The 21,613-nt window shown below is 36.4% G+C and overlaps 1 protein-coding gene across 7 annotated transcripts in view; it reads left to right on the plus strand.

Annotated features, from left to right (window-relative positions):
* LOC121314795 (protein cordon-bleu-like) overlaps positions 1-21,613 on the plus strand; it is a 104,982-nt gene that overhangs the window by 12,800 nt on the left and 70,569 nt on the right. For 2 of the 7 annotated variants that reach the window (XM_041248477.1, XM_041248478.1), the window contains exon 1: positions 17,305-17,474. The exons of the other annotated variants lie outside the window; for them this stretch is intronic. The gene's annotated coding sequence lies outside the window, so the exon portion shown is untranslated. Of the gene's footprint in view, positions 1-17,304; positions 17,475-21,613 lie in introns of those variants that run through there. 7 annotated transcript variants of the gene reach the window in all.

The raw sequence follows: 21,613 nt of genomic DNA on the forward strand, positions 1-21,613 counted from the left end.
GATTTCGCTAGTGCACTGTTATCTAAATACAGTAGCTCCCGAGCAACGATAATATTTGTGAGTGTGTTGGGTCTCAAAGTACTGTACAAGAGTTCAGATAGCACTGCTAATTTGCAACAATAATATTCTAAGTCACTGTCACGGTACACCTCATCATTACAGACAGGAAACCTGCATTTACAGGAATCATGCAGTAGTGTACAGATGGCGAAAACTATGACTTAATCTTTGATGGAAATCAGACCCTACAAAAATAAAATAGTCTGGTAATTGTAAAGAAATGCTAGGCAGTGGGGCAGTCTAAATCAGGGGTGGCAAAGTTAGCTCTTTGTTCCAACCAAGTTCTAAATGAATAATTAAACCTCCACCCTTTCCTGTAGGTAATTATTTCATTTTATTGTTTGAGCCTGATGCGGAATGTCCCTTCCAGGACCTGAATAAATTGGGCACTCCTGGTCTAAACCCATTGTCTGTTTATATCAACAGCCCCAGCATAGTCTGGGGTGACACACTGTAAAACTATCTTACTGCCGTGACTGGGACAGTGAGCCACTGTAATTATTCACTCTGGACTGGCTATTCCGAGAAGCAGTTGTCAGTTGATGTTAACTATGGCATACTTGCTGGGGTGGGGGAGTGAGTAGGGGGCTGCGAGGGTGGGGCTCAAGCTGAGATGGGCAAACTTGAGTTACTTGAGACACAAGCTGAACTCTATTATGTTTTGTTTCAAAGGTTACAGTAAATATGCAACGAAAGGTTTTATTTAATGTTTTTAAAGTGTTTTTTGTTATCATCCCATGTGAGAAGGTTCTCATGACAGCATAAATCCCCATGTGATGACAAACAACATTTTCAGTGCCTATCTTAACAGATGTTTTTTTTTAACGATGCCCTTGGTATATTTGTTGATGTTAACAGGGAGTCCAATAAACATAATCATTAATTTACCAAGGTAGTATAGACTTAAATGGTTGTGAATTGTTTTTAGACTATAGTTTTATTCACACTGTAACTGCAGAGTGTTGTACTCAACTAAACAATTGTAATCTATATAATAAACATGAAATAGTTTACCAGGTAAGCAGCCAAAACACAAGGACAGAGAAACAATTAGAATCTGTTCTGGGGCAAATAGTGTTCCCAACATTATTTCTTCTTCATCGCTTATTGTTTAGTTAGCAATATTGGTCCAGAGATTAGCTGTTTTCCTACTCAATTACAAATACCCAGTTCAAATGTTGCCTCACCACTGCAAGGTTCTCATGAAGGCATGTCTTAAAATAGCTAATGTGTGCTGTTTATCTGTTCAGTTGATGAACCAGTTCACAATGCTACTATACATTAAGACACATTTTGACAGGATGTAAGGTGGGTCTTAGCCAAGGATGGTTTACTTGGCATCATGACCAGGTGCTGCAATGTTTGGCCTTAGCATTGGAAGACAAGAGCAGCATGACCAACAGGTTGCCACCAATTCCAGCAATATATGACACATGAAGAACAACATTCCTCCATCCAGGGGAGCAACCTCCAAGAAAAGGTATTAAAACAAAAACTTGTCTAGGACAACTGGAAGCTGCTAGAGACTGGAAAATGCTGGCAGATGTTGGACAATGGATATTTTCCCACCTGAGAGTACCTTTGACCTGATATTGTCGTGTGGTCTGCATCAGCATGCCTTGTTCGCCTGGTAGAATTAATAGTGCTATGAGAGGATGCTGTGGGTGAGGCGTATGAAAGGAAGAAACTTTGATACGCTCAACTGGCGGCTGAAGTGGAACAGTGAGGATGAAGAGTTCAGGTTTACCCAGTGGAGGTGTGTTGTCGAGGATTTGTGGCACACTCCACAACCCGGTTTCTCAGAGACGTCCTGTTCAGTGGTCAAGAGTTATGATGCATAGGGAAGAACTTATCTGAAGCAGCAGAGGAGCAGCAGCTGGCTCTGGTTGAGACGGAAAGATTCTGGTTGGGGACCTCAAACATCATAGAAAAAAAGGCAATGCTGATGTAAAGGAAGGTAACGGAAGGGAGTGATGTTGGGACGCCAGAGTCACTGTCGAGCCCTCTTAAGATGTCGTGGGCTAGTCGACGAAACACCAAAGATAGAAGGTGCCCACTTGAAGACCCCAGAGAAGTATCCTACTTAGCTCAGTCCAGACGGTTGTCATGCTGATGTTGTAGGAAGGACTCACAGTGTTTGATCCCTGGAGCCAGCACTGCAGCCTTTGTGTGTGCTGATGCACCAAGGAGGCAAAATAGGCTGATCCCTGGAGCCAACATTACACTTCAGCCATCAACACCAGGCAGAAGGATATCTACATCATCAAATGGAAGGAAACACAGAAGTTTAAAGTAAAAGAAGCTATGTTGGTGCTTATCTTGGTGATAGCTGAGTCCAATATTAGCATGAAGTTTTAACACCTACTCTCATGTAATGGAAATCAAATCAAATGCCCAGTTCAAATGCTGCTTCAGTACTGCAGGGTTCTCACGGAGGCATGTCTTAAAATAGCTAATGTGTGCTGTTTATCTGTTCAGTGGTGAACCAGTTCACAATGCTACTCCTGGTTTTTTATATGTAGACCAATGGACAATGACATTAAAATCCAAGCTTTCATTCATGGTAGTGATTTGGTTACCAGAATAAAGCTGTGGATTATTAACTTTAAATTTGTTGAGAAATGGTTAATAGAAATACAAATAACCACCCCATAATTTAGAAGCAACAACACACACATGAAATGTACCACAAACAGCACTTCTGTTGTACTCGTAAAGCTTATCTTCACTGCAGAAGCTAGCAAGGACAACAGGCTAAATGCTTTGGACTGATTAACACATATTTCACCCAGCAAAGCATCTTTTATCCATATCTGTATTAACAAGGTTATTAAATTCTAATAAGGACAATCTGTGAGGAATGTTTATCCCTCTCTGAAACCCAACTAATATCACTAGACAGTAGGAGTTAAATGAATGATTACAAGTATTTGAGAAATAATTCAGTACTGGGAAATGCCTATGAAATTGAATATTACCTTTCATACTTAAATGCAATTGCTGTGAAAACAAATGTAAAATTTCCTGCAAAAAAAAAATTAGAAACAGGTTTGATATATATATACTGTATAATCTCAAATTGTATTATTGGTAACAAATAATCTCAAACAATGTTATTGGCAACAAAACATTGTTTAAATAAAATTAGAAGTACAGATAGGACTACCAAACGTAATCATTTCGATGCATCCTGATGAATTCCGATTTCCTCACTTATATTTTCCCATAATTTCTATTTGTATTCTTTATCCAGATATTTCTTGTGCTGCTTATCATAAAGAACAGGATATTCTGCACTGCTGTAATCACTTTCCCCCGTCTTGCCTGTGATATTATGTGCGCAAATGGGCATGAAGAAAATTGATGTGAAAAACTTTGCGTTTGACGTTAAGTCTGAATACAAAAAAGTTGGGCGTAAAAAATGCTGCAAGTAAATGCTGTAGTATGATTAGTCATGTTCACTCTCCAGACCTGAACCCCATTGAATACCTCTGGAATGTGATCAAGAGGAAGATGGATGGTCACAAGCCATCAAACAAAGCCGAGCTGCTTGAATTTTTGCGCCAGGAGTGGCATAAAGTCACCGAACATCAATGTGAAAGACTGGTGGAGAGCATGCCAAGACGCATGAAAGCTGTGCTTGAAGATCAGGGTTATTCCACCAAATATTGATTTCTGAACTCTTCCTAAGTTAAAACATTAGTATTGTGTTGTTTAAAAATGAATCTGAACTTATTTTCTTTGCATTATTCGAGGTCTGACAACACTGCATCTTTTTTGTTATTTTGACCAGTTGTCATTTTCTGCAAATAAATGCTCTAAATGACAATATTTTTATTTGGAATTTGGGAGAAATGTTGTCAGTAGTTTATAGAATAAAACAAAAATGTTCATTTTACCCAAACACATACAACCAGAGAAACTGCTAATTTTGCAGTGGTCTCTTAATTTTTTAATTTTGCAGTGGTCTCTTAATTTTATCCATAGCTATATATATATATATATATATATATATATATATATATATATATATATATATTTTTTTCTAGGTGTATGCTTTCAAGTGGGGCATGTTTAGGAGTTTATGGTAATTTTGTATTAGCAAAATTGATCTGACCATATATACTGTAGCTCTTCAGTGCTGATGCTTGTTTTATGCTTTGTACTAGTAAGTACAGACAGGGACTGTGCCAATGGAGAATACTGTGAATGCCTGCATTCACTGTGGGGTTAAGCACAGGGTTAATTATTATTTCAGTTCATGCTCTCTCTAGAGAAATTGCTGTAAACCTGGGTTTCTTAATTGGATTATAAAAATGTTTATAAAGTCTTGTGTGAGAGAGGATTATCTCTGTTGACACACCAGTATAATATAACCGGTACTGTAGGCATAACTTCAACTGGTCAATATTTGCACCATAACTAATGACAAAAACTGTCTTGATGTAAAGGTAACAGAATACAGTGGCTTTTGTATTATTCAGTAAAAATAGCAACATATTTCATAATAGTGCAAATATAAGCTTTGGCCTCTGAGCCCTAACTAGGAATGCTTAACAGTCAACAGCCTACTTTTCTTACCCTTGTAGTGTATTCTTTATATAACAATTTACAAATTGCAACTTGTTGTCTACTAACTAACTGTAATCACCCTATCGGTATGTTATCAACCATTGAATAGAGGTTATCAGTATTTATCAGTCCGATTTTAATGAGGCAATAGTCACCTACTGAGTCTACCAGCAGGTTGAGCAGGTCATTATCAGCCATTGGTTGCAACCTGATTTCACAGTAAAAACTTAACTGTGATGTTTTCAAAATGTATAGTCAAATTGTTGCATTTATACTGATTATTTATTTGTGATTCAGAATGACCAGTTTGTTTGCTTTTAAACCAATTTGTCACAAAGACGGCCAAGTGGGCGGCGTCAGAACCAGGAAGGAATGAAATATACAAAGACGATGATGTGAAATGAAATGATGAAGACGCCTGTTGGCGCCGGTTTATTACAAAATAAAAGGTTTAAACAAACACGAAAACACAGGACACGGCACTCTACGCCAAAATAAACAGACAAACAAAAACAGACTAAACTTAACAAAACGGTGCACGGACAGACACTGACAAACACGGTGAGCAGATACTTTCTGTTGTTGTTATTATTATTATTACTACTATACTTATTTCCTCCGTCTCCAATCCCGTTCTCCGCTCACCGAACACCCAACCGCCAGTATGTGACAACGTGCATCTATATATACTATTGTGCTGGGATTCAATTACCAATTAATTATTCACTTGAATCCCAGCACGTGAATTAATAAAGTGCAATTCCCCGTGCTCACATATTACTACATTTTACTTGCACGTGAAGTGCTGTGCAATCCTTGTGCCTAAATACACATATACATTTTTTAAACACTCGTGTTACACAGACCCGTTTATATCCCGTGTACCAATGTCTATACACCAACATTTAAACACACCACACGCAACACAGAACAGATAATATACACAGGGGCGGGCACTTTGTTACACAATTACACTGCCTTTTGTCTTTAAACATTTACACAAAACCTTGCTTAATATAATTAAGCACTATACTTGCATCCAGAGCACATCTGCCGATGAAAAAAAACATAGCTAAAAACAAAAAGGTATTCGGTTCAACGAAGACAGTCAGTAGCTTAAGCACATTTAAGCTAAGTGCTCCATGTTTATGCGTCGTTTGAAATTTGAATGTGCCGCTCCTGCTTGCGCTCAGCCACTAGGCAGATGAGAGATGTTGAAAGGAATTGTGGGATATCTGGGATCGAGTCGTAGAAGTTAAGGTAGATTTCAGGGTTTTAAAATGACATTTCCCAGAATTCTTTGACTGTCTTTAAAAACAATAAACAATAGAAAACAATAAACAGGTATTGTTTCTATAAGTAGGTACAGTATGTAAGGGGGATACATCTCATTTTTAGGTTGGATACATCTTTTTTTATCACATAGCGTACAGTCAGGCATATAAATGGGATGTATTATATTTTACATAATAGTAGTATATCTAAAGTGTATGCAAAATGCAATACGTGGCAGTGAAAAATACATTTTCATGCTTTGAAAGGCAGCGCTGAACTACTATGCCCACATGGAAAGTTAGATTTTTTTTTTTTTTTTTAGTAAATGTATTTTTTCTAGTCTATCTTATTTACAGATTGGCATCTGATATGAGGTGTAAATAGAGAGAAAATGAGATATACTACTGTACATTTATGGCAGAAACAGAGACTAAATGTTCCTTAATGTCAGATTCATTTGAAACTGCTTGTTAGTGAGCACTAATTAATCACATGGTATGGGTGTGACGCAGTACCATCAGTGAAGCTGTGTCTTAGCAACACGTCATTATAAAGTGTACCTGGGATGAAGGATCACCCAGGAGGGGGTGCTGTATGTGAAATAACAGGTTATGTTTATAATTTAATTAAGTAACTTTACTGAAGCAGATTAATTGGATTATTTGTGTAAATTTATTATTTGCTTTTTAGTGTGGAACAATCCGTACAGTGTAGTTTAATTAGTTAAGAAGTGTGATTGATGCAAAATAAATGTAATAAACCAAATTTTACTATTCACTGTACAACTTATGAACTGCCACCATTTCTTTCTATATTACCAGTCCTGAAATAAAAAATTAAAAAAAAATTAAATAACAGCTGTTTTAAAAATGCATTCCAAAAAAGAACCATCAAATGTGCTCTGCGAAAGCTGTAATGCAGAGCTGTAGGAGTTCAGAGTTGGTTGATTGTCATTTTTGTAGGGTCAGGAACGACGAACAAGGGGGCAATAGAGTCTGTTAAAGTAGAGTTGAGTCATTACTCTTTCAGATCTTTGCAAGGGTGGGGCTTGGCCTCCAAAAGGTTTGAAACCCGAGAGGAAAGGCAGATGCTGAATTAAGAAGCTGAATGCCTAGTAACTGCAAACAAATGCCTATGGGGAGTCAAATATCCTTGGATACGTCTGGGTTATTCAGTTTCGCGTGCCACTTCAATCATGCATTTGCAGCTGTTTCTTAATAGAAAGAAAATCTCTTGAGTGTAAATATAGGTTGCTATGTGAAGACCATGATTCTCCCAGTGACAGTGAAAGCAGACTGCAGCACTGCAGTTGTACTTTGTACACTCTGAGCAGAAGATAAAGACCTTGGTGGAGCACATTTAAATGAGTTACCTTGTTCTATTCCTAGACTATATCAACTGGATTTAGTGCGTAATAAGGAAAACCAAAGAGCTGTGGTCTGTCTGCAACACTGCAGAATATTTAAGGAGCTATTTGAGATGAGTTAGAGGACTTCTTTCAGCATAAGCAGTGTTTACGCACACCCACCCCATATTTGATCTGTATTTTTGTTCACATTTTCTGTGATTTTGTTTCATATCTATGTTTAAAATATATCATTAAATCCATTAGACCTGAGTGTTTTGCATTTCTTTTTTGCATCAGTACAGGAAGTATATATAAAAAAGTTAAATAGTGTACTGGGATTTCAAAATGTCCCTAAAATGAAAGTTGTGCTTGCTGCTACAAGCTTCCAGTGTTTGTCAGCAATTCATCAGTGTAGATAAAGCAGTCTATTTTCACAATTAAAATGTGTTCACTTAAAATGGTTCCCAATACCCTGTGATATTTTTTACAATGCATGTTGACTGTCCTGTGATGTATTCCTTGGGGACGCTGAAATACTACATCGTCAAGTAAACTTTACCATTTTTGCTTGCTCAATTTAGCAGTTTAAATTGAGCATTTTAATCATGTCTTCAGAGCCCCACCACCTACCCTTCTCATCGTTGGCTGTCATTCTAGTTAGAAAGCAATCCTCAGCCCCTTCCAATGACGATGTAATACTTGAACGGCCCCCTTGTTATACAAAAAAGCATCCCTACAAAATGGAAGTTCAATGTGTAACAAAAAAGCACACTTGCAGGCTGAAAAACGTAGAACAAAGATCTTCAGATAGTCATGTGCAGTGCAAAATTTGCATGCCATTTTAGGACACCTGTTTATAAATTACCCTGGAGAGAGAGAGAGAGAGAGAGAGAGAGAGAGAGAGAGAGAGAGAGAGAGAGAGAGAGAGAGAGAGAGAGGAAATTAGATGATTACCCTTGTTATAGTTGTATTGACCAATATGATACTTTATTTGCTGTAAATCAGAAATATTTCATTCAAATGAAACCTCTGAATGTTTAATTTACATTTTAATCATGCATTATATTTTAAAAAAACTGCCTGGCTTCCCTTAAGTAGACCAAGGGACAGGTAATATTGTCCTGTGTATAGAAGACATGTTCCCATATAACATTGAAAGAGATATACAATTCTATCCACATACAGTACCTTTATCACCTATTTTATAGATGTTTTCTTTTACATTATCCAGTTGGCATTTCATCTCCTAATGTTCCTTAATTGTTGGAGTTCTGCAAAACATCCAGCTACTATAAATTGATACCACCTCCCAATCAAATCCATCAAAGGAGCAACATGTGGTATTAAGACAAAAATAAATCAGTAAAAAGGAACGTGCTGTATAAATACTACAATATTAGTGAATTGTGTTAGAGCTGTAATTGTATCAGATTGGTTTTTAATCCTGGCAGCAGACTCAAATTCAGTTTCGTTAGTCAGAGCAAACCCCCACAGCAATTACTTTTTATTGATGATTATGCAATGTAGAGAAATGCATAATAGATAGTGCTAAGGTGTAACAGCAAGGGTAGAGTTGGGGGACGCAGGTGAATGCGAATGTATCAAACATAATAGAGGAGTAATAGGCCAGAATCAGATGGTGTAATGTGTGTTGGGGGCAGTCCTTCATCCCAATGTTTTAAACTTCATCAATTTGCAGCAGATTTAGTGAACGTTCCTAAGCCATATTCATACAAGCACTTGCTGTTTGCTTTGACAAATATTTGCAGTCATTTAATCTGACAGTAAAGAGAAGCAGAAAGGATCTCTTCTCATTTGGGTTATTATGACTGATTGTGGTGAATACTAAGAATGCACTATTTGATTTCATCACCTTACACGAATGCCAAATCTTTACAGTAAACACACTGGTAATATGCTTCAGTGTAACATGTTACAAAAATCCTTAATCTGGGTTATGTTTGTTCTTCAGGTTTACAATACTGTTAACACAACAGCATCATTCTGTGTCATGAAACATAAAAAGCAAAGATATAAAATGAACAATTTCCTTTATTTATGAATATATTTTCATTTTCATCACTAAGAACTCTGTAATGAATGTTAGTTCTAAAACAAAAAAAGAAAAAGCTGAAGGACTCTTTAAAAATAGTCCAATAAAGAAGTGATTGTTCTGTGTGCATGCACCACACTGAAGGGACAGAATGATTTTCTGAAATTAAATGAGGGCTTGCTTTTGTGGAGATATTTCATTGATGTTCCCAGACCAGATAATAAGGCTTGCATTTTAGCATGTGTATTCTTCATTTATTATTATTACTACCAGTAATTAGCAGAATGTTACAGCAAATTTGAAAGGGATTTGTTTTGTTTCCTCTTTGCTGTGCTGTCCACAGCAAAGTAAATATTAGAGGCAGTCTTGAACACGTTTTATAATTCGCTTTCTATTCCTGATTAGTGGTGGGTTACTGTAAAGTAGATTAGGAAGTAAAACTGGGGTAAATTTATGGTCATCTTTATGCTGGTGAAGTAAACACTGATACATATTTTTAAGGTCTGCATTTATTAAAGGAAAGGTTTTTACCTTATAAGAGCATGCAGGGTCTTTCCTGTAAAATTGAATCAGATGGGCTCCCGAGTGGTGCAGCCAGTAAGGTGCACCACACAGATGTGTCCTATAGCTTGGAGATCGCAAGTTCAAATCCAAGCTATGTCACTGCTGCCCATGACCAGGAGTTCCTAGGGGGTAGCACACATTTGTCCTCCGACACTGCATCGTCCTCTGACGCTGTGGCTGCATGGTGAATCTATAGTGTGTAAATATGTGGGTGACTAACAGCACACTCTTCAGAGGACAGCGTGTGTTTGTCTTCACCCGTCCCAAGTCAGCGAAGGGGTGATAGCGGTGAGCTGAGCCTGGAATGTAAACAAACTGCAAAGCAATATCTGTTTTGTGATACAGTCAAGAGTACCTAAGGCTAAACTATTGAAGAATCCAAATCAATTGAACACAATTGTGGGGCACAAAAACGTTCAATGCCAACTATTTGGTTACTGGTGTCTAAATAGAAATTGAGTGATTCATTTTCTAACATTGTACTTGTCTTCTTAATCTTGGCTGAAAATAAGGATTGAAAGCTAAAACCTAACCACTGTTTTTTTAAATAAAAAAGGGTTCTTTGTTTGCTTGAAGCAGGAGTGGAAATGAAGTTACTGAATCACTGCTTTAAACTGGTGGATAATTTATGCTGGCAAGTTATAAACCCGGAAGCAAAGCAAGCAGGTGCAGAACTTTGTTCAGATATTCATCAATCATCGATATTATTTTTTAAAATTATATATAATGTATATATATATATATATATATATATATATATATATATATATATATATATATATATATATATATATAACAGCTCTGAAAAAAATTAAGAGACCACTGCAAAATTATCAATTTCTCTGGTTTTATGTGTTTGGGTAAAATGAACATTTTTGTTTTATTCTGTAAACTACTGACAACATTTTTCCCAAATTCCAAATAAAAATATTGTCATTTAGAGCATTTATTTGCAGAAAATGACAACTGGTCAAAGTAACAAAAAAGATGCAGTGTTGTCAGACCTCGAATAATGCAAAGAAAATAAGTTCATATTCATTTTTAAACAACACAATACTAATGTTTTAACTTAGGAAGAGTTCAGAAATCAATATTTGGTGGAATAACCCTGATTTTCAATCACAGCTTTCATGCGTCTTGGCATGCTCTCCACCAGTCTTTCACATTGATGTTGGGTGACTTTATGCCACTCCTGGCGCAAAAATTTAAGCAGCTCGGCTTTGTTTGATGGCTTGTGACCATCCATCTTCCTCTTCATCAAGGCTGGAATCGGGTAGATTTGTCTTTGTGAAGGACGCATGAATCAAGCCAAGTACAAGGTTGTCCTGGAAGAAAACTTGCCTCCTTCTGCTCTGACAATGTTCCCCAACTCTGAGGATTGGTTTTTCCAGCAGGACAATGCTCCATGCCACACAACCAGGTCAATCAAGGTGTGGATGGAGAACCACCAGATCAAGACCCTGTCATTGCCAGCCTAATCTTCAGACCTGAACCCAATTGAAAACCTCTGGAATGTGATCAAGAGGAAGATGGATGGTCACTATTTCACAAGGATCAGGTAAAAGTCAGATGAGCATTTAAAGCTGTCTCATATTGAATTCCATTGGTACTACTATAAATGCCTCTGTGTTGAAATACACAAAGTGCCCCTGTCTTTTGTACCTTCTTGTTGGCGAAAGGCCACACTCAGGCAAAACATAATTGAAATTAAGAAACTTTGATACATCAGAGGAAATAACCACCTAGCTGTCCAAGAATTGGCTCTTAAGTCGCACTTATACTGAAGTGGTGCATACCAGCTTGTTTTCAGCACCCTGTTGTATATTGCCATGTGATACAGTACCTTGCTATTTAACATGGTTGGTTCACACTAATATCAGGGACAATACATAATAAACTTCTCGGCAAAATATTTGCCTACAGTCACTATGTTTATTTTTTGTACAGCTATGTTCAAGTGTTGTACTAATAGCAAAACTGAAAAGTAATGTCATTGCCAAAGAATGAATCCTAACTTAGAACAGGGGTAACAATGGATCTCCTTTTATAACAGAACAGTCTTGTTTACAATTGAGGCATATTACAAAATACTAAACTACATGTGAATACTATAACGAAGAGATTGGCTCTTGCATACTGTAGCTCCTTAGTTTCACCCTATAATGGATTAAACAAATAATAATATAGAGGGGTGGCTAAGCACTGTTTCATATGATACAGACATTACAGGGTTAAAGTAGTTTAATGTTTGCTCTGGCTGCATTGAGGGGTATCAGTTTCATGTGCACCCAACATATAGTAACGTTTCAACAGTCCAGATATTCTGTATAGTGTTGTCTGTTGATAACCTCCAATCATTGTTGACTGTTAATGCTTAAAGGAGCAATATTAGGTGCTTTAAACCTGTGTGTATTGCATTATGTTAGCATAATACCAGCCTCAAAAGTATCCTTATTGTTAGCAATAGATCTGTTAGTTTCCCAGAAGTTATTTGTTGAGTGACATTCCACTGTAGCTTATTCTTAAGTACAGTTTCTGGCTCCGTGTTGCAAGTGCTTTATTTAGGTCATGACTGAACCCCAAACTTGTGCATGCTTCACGCACACCCTAGGGCTGTTAAAGGGTAAACATGTTTACTGAGCTGTTTCTCACTGAGAACCCCTGCGATGAGCACTAAAGTTATTCTGCGACAGAGTGTTAATAGAGTAATGCTCTCTATGTTTAGAAAAGCAATTTGTTTTAAAGGTAATTTCACTTCATCCCAAAGTACATATATGTGTAGGTGTTTTAAAGCACATTTGTTTTCTTTTTTTCAATGATTGTGCAATATGACAGAGGTGTCCATGGAGAAGTAGTGGAGAACTTTGTGTTTATCCTCCAGCAGCCATAAAGTCTGGGTGAAGCATAAAGTCTGAGTGTAGGGCTCAGGTGTGACCCATATACCTGCAACGCAGGGAGCTTAACTTGGCTTTATGCTAATAAGAGGTAAGAGAGGTGGATTTAAACAATTGCTTACCAATCCTTATTGTATTGTAGACTTGGAATGAAAAAGTTATTGTTAATCTAGTAATTATACCAAATATTATATAAGTATCAATGCCACACTGTAAGCACATTGCCAAGTGAGGCTGATATTTCACTTTCAAATATTCGTTTAGTCTAGTTTCTCTCACATTTCAGTGTTTCTCTAGAATAATGTTTACCCCATAGTGAGACATTTAAACTGAACCAGACACAAGGTGCAAGATACAATCTGTTTGATGCAGTGTACATATTGTACATGGGATGAATGGCTCCAAAGATAATGGGAATGTTTACATGCATTAACATCCTCAGATGATTGCTGATTGTTTGCGGAACAACTCATTAGAATGGGTGTGCAGCATTCAGATTCGGAAATGGGTGAGACCAGACGGAAGTAGTGTAATAGCACATGCTATTGGTCAGAAATCCTGCACACCCCTACTAATTACTCAGCAGTATCCAGGAAATTAGTGTCTCTCTTATCAAAATGCAAGTATGGTACTTTTTTCACAGTAAACATACGATCATGGTTAGTGTTTCAATGTGCACACATATATTGTATTTGTAAGATCATTGCAAGAGTTCAACAGGCTTATTTGTCCTAATTTCCATTTTTATGGAGTTCACGGAGTACCCTGCAAAAGTCTAAGCATATATGCCCATCAGGCCCTGGGTTCATACATTAGTACATTACATTAAATAGTAATTAAATAGTAATTAAGGGTTAAATATAGCAAATTTCTGTTGTGTAAATTGTTGATAAGCAGTTTAAAATAATTATTTAGTTTAGCATATATACACTCAGCACTTACATATCTGACGGCTAAGAGTGTGATGCATATCTGATGATTCCATTTTGGCCCATTCCAACACAAAAAAGATACAAGATACATAGGTGAAAGGACTGTGTTTTAAAATAAGTTGGCTTCCATTTAGATGTACTGTAGTTGGTTTTGTTGGTACACTACTACAGTTTCAAAAGAAGTATTTTAATTCAGAACAATATGCTTCTGAAAATGGCACTTGCCAAAAGAGACGACTCACACGTGGACTGTAATACAGTACATACTATTAAATCCGGTACGTATTGTAGCAGTATGTAAAATTACGCATTAACGACCCAGCAGCAAAACAAAATCAAAATGTTACCCATGCACAGAACTGCTTAAAACATAAAAGGCAATGCAATTTAGCAAATGATAAAAATTTGAATTAAAACAGAATTAAAACAGTATCCAAAGTCAGTATTCAAGATTGCAGAATATAGTTCTCGATAAGGCCTTAATGTCACAGTTCACTTGCAAATGAAAATGCACAAAAGCAACTAAAGATCACAGATTAAAAAAAAAAAAAAAAAAAAAAAAGTGCATCACAATGTCTAATGCAAAATAAAGACAGACTGGTTTCCTCATACGAGAAAAAAAAGCAGGCTGTGACGGATAATTAAATAGATTGTAACATTGAAGAGATGGGCTTTGTATCAGAAAACTGGTGACAGAGTCAGAAATCGCGTGTGATGGGTAAGTGCATTAATTTGTTACACACATACACACATTTATATAATGGGGATTGTTCTCTTTCTGAATACAAGGAAGGTGAAACGCAACAGACGTGTCATATATATATTATTTATTTATTTAATATTGAGAATGTAGGGGATTGTCACCAGGCTGGCTGTAGTGGTGATCTCAGACTCGGAACAGAAACACAGAGTTGTGAGTGAATTACGAATTACACTGATGTGCTGGTTTCATTGCAAAACAGAAAATGAAAAGGTTGAACAAAACAAAAACACTTTATCAAATAAAAACAGCACAGTAGCCAAAACAGAAACAAAACGAACAGACATTATCAAACGGGACGAACACTCCACAGTCCGTGCTGGTCCTCCAGCACGAAGTAGCAACCGCTATTATTATTTCATTGTTATTTCTCCTAACTCTCTCCCATTCTTACACCCTGAATACACAACCCTGTGTGTGTGAAAACTGACTCTTTTTATGCAGGGGTACTGAGACTGGATTGCTAATCAATCATTCAATTGGAATCTCGGTACATCTGCACGTGAACTAATTGTGCTCCCTGCACTTCCATTCTAATACCCAGTTTAATCTGCATGTGGTGTGATTGTGCATTTCCCCATGCCTAAATACAGTTATACATAAAAGCATGCCAGTCAATAGGGAAAGCAGCTGATTGGTTATTGACAGGAGATAAAGCCAGTGAAGGGGTGAGAACAATTGCCCCTCCAGGTGAAATTACCCACGAAGTGCTAGGCAGCCTAAAAGCAAGGCTTGAAAACATATTTTTCTTTCAAAACTGCACAAATTATTTTTGTTATGTTATGCATTCTTTCAACATCATTCTGATTTATACAACATGTATTCCCTGTCTGATGTAAACAAGGAATATGTTTATGAAGGCTTACTATATGTCAACATATTGTTAATATAGGGGTAGATGAAATGTCTGAAATGTTTCCAGTGCTAGGCACATTTCTTGGATGTCATGCTAAAGAGGGGAGGCCTACTGCTCTCTGTACTCCTAAATCTGCAAGCTGCGGCCGCTAAATAGACTGACACACTCATTGAGACCGTCATTATCATAATTGCAGATCATTATTTGTGCGTGTTGTAAGCTTACATAGGGTACAGAATGAAAGTACCTGTATAACACTGTCAGTGTATGTTTACAACAAAGAGATTGCACTTCAGTGGTGTGATTAACCTTGACAGACTGTAGGTGGAATGAACGCAATCTTATTCCTTATTACTGTATTACTTTTATTAGTTATAACATAATGATTTTTAATCACATGGTTATTATTAGACTTTGTCAGATGTCCATTTTAGTGTAATATGAACTTGTAAAAAACCCCTGAATCGATTATCCTAACCGACTTTCTTTTGCTACTTTCCATGCCATTTTCATGCGCTTCCTTTGTCGGTACAATAGAGCAACTATGTATTGTTTTGACAGACGTGTACAACGTGGTATGTTCCATATTAGCTTTATTTTAACGAACATTGTGTCACTGTGTTCTCGCTGAGTGTGTTTGTTATCTCAATGGGTCTGAGAAGCTCATGACAAACACCCGTAACCTTGAGAGGGTTTCATCCTTGCAAACTGAGACACATAGTCAAGAACACACTGGATAAAGTGTCTGGTGTAAACAAGGAGCATGTTTATGAAGGCTTATTGTATGTCCACAGAATAATCTTTGGTTACTGTTTATTTTATTACAAATTTCCGTTACCAGACTGTAGAGCGATGCTGTAAATAGGACACAGAATGTGACAGTCAGGTACCATAGTGACAGGTCTGCAAGGTCTAATCTCTTAATCTAATCCACCCACCAAGAGGTTTAACAGAACACAGTGCTCTTGAATTCTGATTACATCACACAGATTAACTGCAGTTGAGTGTTAGAAAGTACAAGCACAGTACTGTGTCATTTTGTATCTCTGCAGATCTGCCATAATCCCTAATTAAAAACTTGTTTTTCCATATCATCGAAGCGAATACATCTTTAAAGATCACATTCGTAATTATTTTTGTTTAACAGCAAAAACTTTTTTTTGATTTTCAATTTTGTATTTTTACAGTCATCATTGTTAATCTGGTGCTGTTTCATTTTTTCATTCTAGCTGGAGAAATCTCTTCTCTCCAGGAATATGTTTTTAAATGTAGAAAATTAAGTTCAAATATGATTATTTTGTACACCGCTTAAAAATTGTGTGAGTGTGTTTTGATCCTTTAATTACTTGTACAAGGAATACAAACTTTAAACCTACGTTAAGTAATTTATTAGTATGATTAGTTCAAAACAAATATATGGAAGCACCAAAGTAATTTTATTTGGCACAGGGTATTTTAACGCAGCGTGGGCATACATGTGATTATAACACATCTTGTGCAACCTAGCAAAAGTAACAACTTCTATAGGAGGTAGTGTGGTCTGGTGGTTAAAGTCCAGGGCTTGTAATCAGAACGTCACCGGTTCAAATCCCCCCCTGCCATTGACTGATTCACTATGTGACCCTAAACAAGTCATTTAACATTTTTGTGCTCCATTCTGAGGATGAGATCTAGTGTAAGCAACTAAAGTGCTTTGTGGTCCATTATGAAAGGTGCTATATAAAAATATTATTATATATTATACTGCACTTGTGTATAGGGTGAATAAATTCTCCTAAAACAGATACTATAGAAAGACTGAGTGACAGATTTATAAATACATTGACTTGCTATTTTATGGCATACAAACGATTTACTACCCCTGTTTATCAAGATGATGGCACTCCATGACAACACAACATCCCAGCTGATTACTTCAATTGCATAATTGTTTGTCCCTGGAATACTGGCACTGTACTAAGATTACAATATGTTACTCCACTTCTTAATGTGTAACCAAGATAGGATTAGGTCCAAAGTGCTTTGAATGTTCTTACTCACTGTAGTGCATTCCAGCACTGCTACTGATGATGTATTCGTGCTTCTTCTGCCAAACAGTTAGAAGTGTTTAAGAGAACAGCAGCAAATTCAACAGATTCCGAGATTGCATTTATGCTCAAAGTAAGTTATTTGACCATGTTTTTTACTTTTAAAAGTATACAAGTAGTAATATGTATATGATACGTAAACTGTGTTTATATTAGTCAGAAAAGTGCATTAGTTGGTCTGATTAACAAATAGCATTGTTTGAAAGTAAAATCTGGTTCACAAGTTTGTCAAAGGTTGAGGCTTTAGTCTAAGTCTAGGATAAGTTTAGTTTCAAGACAAGTGCAAGACAGCACTTTTACAGTCTAACAGGGAAGGCACAGTGTGGAACTAGCAGGTGGAAGACTTTTTGTAATAAAAGCAAAGGTAAGCATTATATTTAAAAGTTTTTTTTTTTTTTTATAGAGTCAGAATTATTAGAAAAAGTCAACTAGAAAGAAAGAATGTTATGTTAACATTGAATTACATACCACTTTGTAGTTTTCCATTTACTTAACAAAAAGCTGATAGCAATTAAAAAATGTGGCATTCTGAAATCTAACATTATGACTTTTGCAGTATCATTTTCTACTTTCATTGATTACATGATGTTAAATAAAATAACTAATTTATGTTCTTATAGTTTTTTTTTAATTTTTTTTAATGATTTTTCAATCCTAAAATTCTAGGTGATGCAAAACTTTTTTACCATAAATGTACAATACAGGTATGGGTGCTACAGAAATAACTTTATCGAAATCGAAATAAAGAAACCTGAAGCCCCACCTACCTATAAATACAGTAGTTAGTTATGAATGTCATCATACTTGCTCACTTATGATTTTATGGGAGTAAAGATTGTAAAATGAGTAATTAAACCATTTCCTTTGGAGAAAATATTCATGGTATTTTATGTATAGTTTCATGTAGTAGATATCAGTCACAATCTCAGAATGTTTTAATTTTTTTTAAAAACCTTCAGAAGTCTATCCTGGCTGAACATTAATATTTACAGAAGTATACTTCGGCCTTTTTTACAGCAGCCTTAGAAAACTGGACCAAGTTAAATAACAACGTAAAAGAAATAGTCTTGTGAACTTGGATTTAGTTTCATTCTTGGTTAGTTAATAAATGAAACATTTACTGTAGGTGACATTGTGTTTTTATAGTTGTGTTGTTGTTTTTTTTTTATTGTTTTTTTATTGATACCAATAACTATGAGTATAATTTATGTCCTTATCTTCAAAAAACATTTTTGGTTTCAATTCCATAGATTTAATTAGAAGTCCATGTTTTATCCACTCATAGGTGCAACCACAGCTAAAATGCCGTGGGACGTGAAATTTACAGTCCAGTGTGTTGAAAATAGTTATGGCCATTTTTCATAGAACCATATGGAGTCTCCCGGTTTACCGTATGAGTAAAAATATCAACGTAACATTCTGTAAATTAATGTCCTCAAAATAAATAAATAAAAACCAAAAAACCATACATTAGGTGTAAGTTATGATGTTGATCTAGTGATTTGATTTATTTATTTTTTTTATCCTTTTAGGTAGTTGTCAGGCACCCATCCTTTTACACTATGTAAAGATAATTCTAGTCGAGGTAGCCTGGTTGAATTTCCCAAATTGTTTTAGGTTTGGGGTCCGTGTGGACCTCGACGTGGTGTATCGGCGGGCCCGACTTTCTCGAGTGCATATCCTCAGGCACCGTAATAGCTAGTACAGCTAGTACAAGTACATATCTGGAGATTCCCAATGATGTATTGTATGTCCTTGTGACACGGATGGCTGATGTGGTGACGTCCGGCCAGAATGCAAGAACTGCAGACACACAGATAATGCGGTGCCAAAAAGACGTTTAAACACAATAATAAATAAAATATTTAAACAAAAACAACACTGCTCACAGTGAAATAATAAACAAAACAAGTCGCAAACGCAGTAAATCTAATAAGTAGGTTGGATTGGGCAGTAGCCTTCACTAATCCTACTTTTAGTTTCCTTCTTTCGTTACTTCTTTGTTTTCTCTCGCTCCCGCCGCCTCCTGTCTGCTGCCCAGCAGCTGCAGCAGCGTTGAAAGTGCTGCGTGACCCATAACCCCACTTCTATCATGTGACATGAGTCGGCTCCTAAGTTTCGTTTGTTGCCTATTACTTGATGGCTTGATAGCGTTCCGGTTTCAATGTCATTTAAAAGAACGTCAAGGTTTACGAATACATACCATGGTCAGAAGCAGTATAGGCTACAGTGTAAATAAGAAGGTTAAACACTTCTTCACAACCTTGGATAAAAAAAAACAAACAAAAAAAACAAACAAACACAGATTTGTTATGAATTTAGTGAATATTTACAACCTGGGCTGTTATATACGCGGTTTATAAGATGTTGACACAGGTTATTGTCAGCTGATGTCCTAGGCCTATTATTTGTTCACATGAAAATGGAACATCCTGAATCTTGAGTCGTCCCTCCCGTCCCATCCCCGTCACCCCTTCAGTAGTTGCGCCTATGAATCCAATAGCCAATTGCTTGTGGTTGATCACAGCAGTAGTATGAGTAATGTTTAACTAAACGTGTATGTCTTGACATCAGTGTCAGTGTTTCTATTACAGAGGTACCCACTGGGATTTTTAGTCAGGCTTGTGAATTGGGGAGAAAATAGGTCTAAAATGCATGATTGGAAAGTGGCTCTACATTTAAATAAAAATAAAGTAAGTTATTAGACGTATTAAAAATGTTTTAGTTTTTAAAAACTATACCCATATGCTGCTCTACTATCTGTTGATGCTGGTCTTTGTGCTTTATTTAATACAAATAACTGTAGTATTGATCCAGCAAAGAGGACTGTAACTTAAGAATTAATAAATACAGTACTTACATTTTAAAACCGTTTGAGGTTTGAGAGGATGAAGTAATTTGATGAGGCATGTGCCTGAGTAAAGCTAGGCACAAGTTTTTGCTAATTATACTGATTGTCAGTCTACAGTCTGCTTCTGAGAAATGTACTGCTGTTGTATTTGCCCTGAAAATAAACAGAGCACAGCTTGCAATATTTGTGTTTGTTTGGGGATTATGTTTTTTCTCCATGCTAGCCTGGCAAATTTTCAAAAGGAAAATTCCCAGAGTATGTAAGTGGATTATTATTATTATTATTATATTATTATTATTATTATTATTATTATTATTATTATTATTATTATTATTTATTTATTTATTTATTTATTTTATTATTTTATTATTTTTTATTTAGCGGATGCCTTTATCCAAAGTGATTTTTTTTTACAGAAAATTAAATGTCTTTTAATATTAAAGTATACATAAATTACAGGCAAAGAAATATATATATATATATATATATATATATATATATATATATATATATATATATATATATATATAGGATAGGAATTTACAAATAAAGGTTGATTAAGTGAGTTTTGAGATGATGGCGGAAAGCAGTAAAAGACGGAACAGTTCTGAGGATAACCAGTAGGTGTTTCTACTACAGGAAACAAGGGAAGAAGAAGAGCGAGCACGGGGGGAAGGAGAGTGAAGAGAAGGCATTACAAGTCTGCCAGTAGAGGATGAGTGGAGATGATATAGGGAGACATGAGGGTTGGAGATAGGAAGGGGCAGATATGATGACTAGAGTGAAAACAGAGAGCAGGGTCTTAAATTGGACACAAGCAGAGATAGGTAGCCAGTGGAAAGTGCAAAGCAGGTAGCGTGAGAGCAGTGGGGTTGGGAGAGTAGCCGAAGGAGGGAGAGAGTTACAATAGTCCAATCTAGAAAGAACAGCTTGGACCCGGAGTCTAGTGGAATAAGTAGGTAGAAAAGAGCGGATTCTATAGATGTTATTATGAAAGAAATGACAAGTGCCTGTTATTGAAGAGATGTGTTGAGAATAGGAGAGGGAAGGGTCCAAAATAACACCCAGGTTTCTTGCAGAAGGCGAAAGAGAAAGATTGATAGCATCAAGGGAGACTGAGACAGAGACGTCAGAGGAGAGAGAAGAAGTAGGAAAGTAAAGGAGGTTGAATTTAGAAAGGTTGAGTTTGAGGTGGTGTGAATGTGTACGAGATGAGATTGCTGAGACAATCTGAAATGCGAGAGGCAATATGGGAGTCAAAAGATATGGGAGTCAAAGGAAGGGTAAGAGAGAAAGATCTATCATCAGCATATAGGTGATACGAGAAACCAAAAAAGGAGATAAGAGTACAGAATATGAAT

This window comes from Polyodon spathula, chromosome 4 (assembly GCF_017654505.1).
Source record: "Polyodon spathula isolate WHYD16114869_AA chromosome 4, ASM1765450v1, whole genome shotgun sequence".
Classification (NCBI taxonomy): Eukaryota; Metazoa; Chordata; class Actinopteri; order Acipenseriformes; family Polyodontidae; genus Polyodon; species Polyodon spathula.